The sequence below is a fragment of the Pholcus phalangioides genome, unplaced genomic scaffold, assembly GCF_987345545.1.
Source record: "Pholcus phalangioides strain wild (caught in Gottingen) unplaced genomic scaffold, Ppha-v1.0 ptg000015l_1, whole genome shotgun sequence".
In the NCBI taxonomy this organism is placed as follows: domain Eukaryota; kingdom Metazoa; phylum Arthropoda; class Arachnida; order Araneae; family Pholcidae; genus Pholcus; species Pholcus phalangioides.
Window position 1 is genome coordinate 108456785 of NW_028301608.1, and position 6050 is coordinate 108462834.

The window sequence follows — 6050 nt, forward strand, 5'->3', positions numbered from 1 at the left end:
GCCACACCAGACTTTTGACATAACCATAAGGCGTTTTATTTTGTGTAACCATACATCCTGTATTTTTCAGGTTTTATTTTTTTTATCGTCTTTATTTTACTTTTTTTTTTTTTTTTTTTGTAAATAAATCCCCGACTTTCTCAATTTTTCCAAAAGAGTTTACGAACGTCTAGGTTTGCGAACAATTTGGTCTACGAACAATGAAAAATAATTTGGTTTACGAACACTTAAAACAGCCTAAATTCTAAACGAAACATATTTCGGAGATCACAATCATTGTTTTTTTCAGCAGAATTGAGTTGAAAAATTATATATCTTTTGAATAAAGTTCCTGCCACCAAATATGGCTCCTCTTGATCCAGCCCAAGGATCAACAGATTGTTTCAAACTTTACGAAGCTCCAAAAAGAACTCTTTCAAAGATGTTTGCAATGGTATCTCACAAGAACTAAGAGTAATTTCTGGAACCATTATTTTATTTTTCTGTATTCAATTCAGTGGCGTAGCCAGGTTTTGTTCAGTGGGGAGCAAAATTCGGAAAGGCGCCATTTTTTGTTCCTGCTATAGACCCAAACTTGAAATTATGCATTAGTAAGAAGAACTTGAAATTCTTCAATTTAAAAAAAAATCAAAATTAAATTAATTTTCAGTTTTCATTTAGTATTATTTTTCAAATTAAATTAATTACTTTTCAATTGATTCATTTATTTCCCTTTTTTACTTAATTTAGTATAATTTTTCTGTACTTATACAAATGCGAAAACACAGTTGGGAAATCGCCCAAAAAGGTTGTTGGAAAAAAATTTAGATTAAAATATAAAAAATCACAGGAGAATAAAATAAAATATATATATTCTTTCTTTCATAGAATAATTTGAGATGTGGAAGTGCAGAAAAATCTTCATGCTTCCATCCAATCGCTTTCATTATGTTACACTCTTATCGTTAGCACATATCACATATACAGACACTATTACTACTCAATTGTACATGTACTTCCAAAACATTTCTCTGTAGAATTTTCTCGCAAATCTGTGCATGCCGGAAAGTTCTTATATTATGCGTGCCCATAATGTATCTATGATTTCATGGTTAAGAGTGGTTTATGTTCGAGAAGTTTTGCCACCAGTTTTTCATATTAAGGGCCGTTCAAGTATTACGTCAGCAAATTTTTAGCCATTTTTGAACCCCTCCCCCCGTCAGCAAAATTTCGTCATCACTGCCCCCTACCTCCCAACGCATATTGGTGAGACTCGAACGTACGCGGGAGGGGATCATAGGGGCTCGTGCACCCCTTCCCCCAGACGAAAAAAATTATTTTTTAATACAAATATATACAAATACAAGTACAACGCCACAACAGGCAAAATGCCCAACGAGGTGGCTGAGAAAAAGAAACCCATAAAAATATGGATGTCATATACGGTATTTCAAAAATGCAGCAACCCAATTAAAAATGCAATTAACAAAAATTATAATCAATATATACACATGATAAAATATTTTACAATGCCCATAAGTAATACTTATGGTTGTCTTATTCCAAGTATGGATAGCTTCTCGATTTACCCCAACATATTTATCGTAATGCAAAAAATATTTTTTTTAAAACTAAAATTTCGAAAGGAAATACCTTTATATGTTATTATAATCGACTTCTGTTAATTTCAATGCTATTTGAAGGATAAGAACTCAAAATTTTTGTTTAAAAAATTCATTGCGACCCATCCTTTAAGCTATATATGGTAAACCCTTGACCAGCAGACTTAATGTTGCCCTGAAGGTTATTTGATGTGGCTTGTCCCACTCAAACCTAATTTTGTAAAAATGAACTAAGCGGCACATTTGCAAATCGCTTAAATAACCCGTGGCACAAGTCCAGAGCATTTAAGTGGCCCGTGGCACATTTTCAGATCACTGAGTAGGCCTCAAAGATCACTTTCAAATTCCAAGATCACCTAAGTAACCCGTGACACAGTTACAGAACACTTAAACGATCTGTGGAACGATCTGTGGAGATCCCTTGAGTGACATGTGGCACAGTTTCAGAGCACTTAAGCGGCCCCCCAGTGTGTTTATACATTACTCAAGTTTACCCGCGGAACATTCCCAAATTACTTGAGTGATCCATGGCATAATTACGGATCACTTGAGTATAAATGAGTATAATGCAGGTGTATAAATCGGTTTGGGTTCAACTAACGTCGGTCGTTCAATTGTATTATCTAACCCAAAAGGTAATAGGTAATTCATTTCAATTTTTATATTTGCTGGTCTACCGGTTTCTTTTGGAGAAACTGTTTAAAGGGAAGTTTTACTCAAAGTTTGAAACTTAGGCAGGCATTTTGCACAGTATATGTACATTTATTTTCAGTGAAATGAATTCATGGGGTGTGTTTTATAACAAATTTGAGAATGAAAATATATCTAGCAATGAATGGTACAGACTAGGGCTTCCCGAGACTTTTTCCATCCACGGTGCCCCTTACCCTAATCAAAGCTTATCCCGTGGCTTCCAGGGCAGTTTAACAGAATCTCTTCAAAAAATCTTTGTTGGTCCATCGTTCCGCGGCACTTCCTACAAAGGTCGACAGCGCACAGTTTGAGAATTCCTGGACTAAGAAATTATTGGGTTTTTCCCTCGTTGACTGACCTTCGGACCTTCGGGACCTTTAAAATGTGATGAGTAAATATAGCGCATTTATATTAGTTTATTCCGGAAATATTCAACGGATCCTCAAAGTGTGCATCGCTCTCGTGGCTCCTGTAGGTTCATCGCCAACTTTTTTGAGGGCGTAGTAACGTGTTAGTGTTTTGATGCGTGCCCATTCAGTTCTTTGAAGTGCTGCCAAATTACACGACGGCAAAGTCCATATCGGTATGTATAGTAAGCCTTCGGGTAAGTACTAACTGAAAAATACTGATCTAGGTAATCTTTTAAGAATAGACTCAACATTTCGCGGGCACTTTTAGTTTTTAAGAAACAGCACACGTATATATCTTCAGCTACTTTCAAACTTTCCACATAATTCATGGACACACCCAGGCCCAGTCCGAGTTCCTCAAGTGCAAAAGAAGCTTCATGAAGATGAGATTCTGTTAAAATTTTCGAGAGTAAACTGCTAGGCAGGCATTTCTAAACAGCTAGGGGGCTTCAGAAAAATCCCTTTGATGATCATAAAACGGACGGCGCTACGTAGACCACCAATATGTTGTTGTGAGAAATACAGAAACAAATACGCCTGGAATTCTGCTTTATAATGTGATGAGTAAATATAGAGCATTTATATTATTTTATTCCGGAAATATTCAACGGATCCTCTAAGTGTGCATCACTCTCGTGGCTCCTGTAGGTTCATCGCCAACTTTTTTTGAGGGCGTAGCAACGCGTTACTGTCTTGATGCGTGCCCATTCAGTTCCTTGAAGTGGTTCTTTTTTTTTACATTAGAATATTTTGGGGAGCCGCGAATAAACGATGTCGGGGGGGGGGGGGAGGGCTCTTCTTGTGGCTCAGTCTTGGTGGTTCTTTCCAACAGAACGAGCATTTGGTGAACACCATATTCTTAGAACTGGAAGGAAGCTATTAAGGTAATCCTATGGAAAGTATTTCCAGGAGCTCCAACGAAAATTACCAATAGCAAGGTAAAAAAAAGTTTCAGCAGGAAATGGGCAAGATTTTGTCCTTTGATAAAGGGGCGGGAACAGTGGCCGCTCGGACCATGCTTTCAGATGAAGAGATTGAGAGACATTTTCAAAAATGGTGTGATGAAAACCTTCACCTTTTCTCTTTATTCTTCTCTCAAGTTCGTACAAACCCAAACACTGTCAAACTGCAAGAGGCGCATATGTAAGTAGAGATTTTTTTTTCTCACTCATCATTTTATGAAGGTCATTGAAGGTAGAAAATGGAAAATTAATTTTTTTTTATCACATTTTTTTAGGAGATCAATAGTCATTTAGGCGAATAGGCGCCAATGTAGGCAAAAAATTTTCCCCCCTCCCGGCTACGCCACTGCCCGTATTTCTCTACCTACATTTACCTACCTGCTCTAATGACGGATATTCACCCATAGACGTTTCTGCCCAATCCCTATTTGTCACTTGTATCGGTAAACAGAGCCGTCTCAAGAGGGATCCCCTGGCCGAGTGATTTTTTTTGGGACCTTACTTGGCAAATTTACGTGCTACGTGCTAACTCGATAATTTCAATCAGATTTTTATAAGACCACCCTCTTTTCTTGAGGACTCCAGTTCTTACTGTTTTGTACAAATAATCATGTACTCATAAACATTAAAAAAAATCTACTCAGAATAATCTCTTTTTCTCCTTGTTTTCTTTAACTAAAACTCTGTGTCCACTTTTGGTTTATTTCTGTATAAGGGAAGGAAAAATAGATTTTTTAATGAGAGTACGAGCGAAGAAAACAAAACATTGGAGAGTTTAAATCAAGCTTTTAAATTCTAGCACTATGAATAAATCAGCGACATAGAATAAAATATGTATTAAATAAAAAATTAGAAATTAATTATCAAGTTTGATATCTTGTCGAAAAAGAGCTAGTGACATAATAATGGTCAAATCACTATATGTATAGGTATTCTCTGTAAACGTAAACTTTCTACTAGCCCTTAATGGGCAGTGCCGTATTTATCCGCTCAAAAAAGTTGTGGGGAATCTGGGCAACGCCATATATATCCGGCTGGCCTGATCAATTGCCTACCCCTACTTTCTTTGTGTAAAGCTGTCACCCATGCAGTTGACGAGCTCTTCCTCCAATATTCAGAGGAGATCATACCATTGAAAGAGCGTAGCGAAGGGGGGGGGGGACTTGAGGGTCTGGTCCCCCACGAAATGTGAGAAAATCACCAAAAAAGGGAAAAAGATGGCCAAATCTATTGTTCTATCACTTTGGTCTCCCCCGAAATGAAAGTGATCCCTCCCTGAACGAAATTTCTGGCTACGCCCCTGTACCATTGTAGGAGATAGGCATGACTCTGCCTATCTCCTGTTGAAAATTTCAAGTCATTAATTTAGTAATTCAAATGGATTTGGTACCAAATTAATACCATTGAATTTCTTTCTTTTTTTTCAAATGAAACTTGTTAAATTAGAATAGAAATATTTTCAAAAGGCACTGTTAAAAAAAAAAGTGTCACATAAAGTACAGGCCATATGGTCGAGATTCGGCGGAGCTTTCCATGGAAAGATACATGTTCTTCTTTCCCCTTTAGGCGCTTTCTGTCTTTCGGACAAACGAGATACCCTTATTAAGTTAAGTTACCCTTAAGGCGCATATACACTAGCGCACAGATCATGCAATGAAAGCATTCGCAATTGGTTGTTCAGTAATTTGTACGGTGTTGCGAACGATTCTTGAGCTGTTTTCACTGGATCCACCTGGAATCGGTTTTTTCAACGAACACAAAGGAAATTTGTGTACCCACGAGCGGATTAGAACCACCGCAAGATCGGCGCGCTAGTGTATACGCGCCTTTACACAAGTTATTACGCTCGTTTTGGCAGCGCAAAAAAACGCATCCCGGATGTTGATGCTGCCATTTATCACTATCTTTGAAATCTGTTGTATCTTTTGCATTTTTTAAAATAAAATATATTTGAATAAAAAATAATAATTTTTATATGCTTAAAACTTTATCATTAAAATATAATAAATCTTCTAAATTAGAATAATAAGCGTATGAATTATTCTAATAATGATTTCCAACGTTGATCTTAAGATATCGATAAGGCTCATTGCGCAAATTATTTGCGTTAATAGGGCATTATTATTTTCGTATAGATATACAGATAATGTGAAAAATAGTTTGATAAACAAAAATGATCGAATGCAGTGCACTACTTTACTAATTGTAAATAGTACATGTACTCAGGGCCGGAATTAGAGTAGGGAACAGAGAAGGTGATTGCCCCGGGCGTAAGAATTTAGGGGGGGGGGGAAGAAAGAACACCATTGTGTAAAATTATCGTATTTTGAATTGGTGGGGGCGGCAAAATCATGTTTGGTCCGGGCTGCAAAATTCCTAGTTTC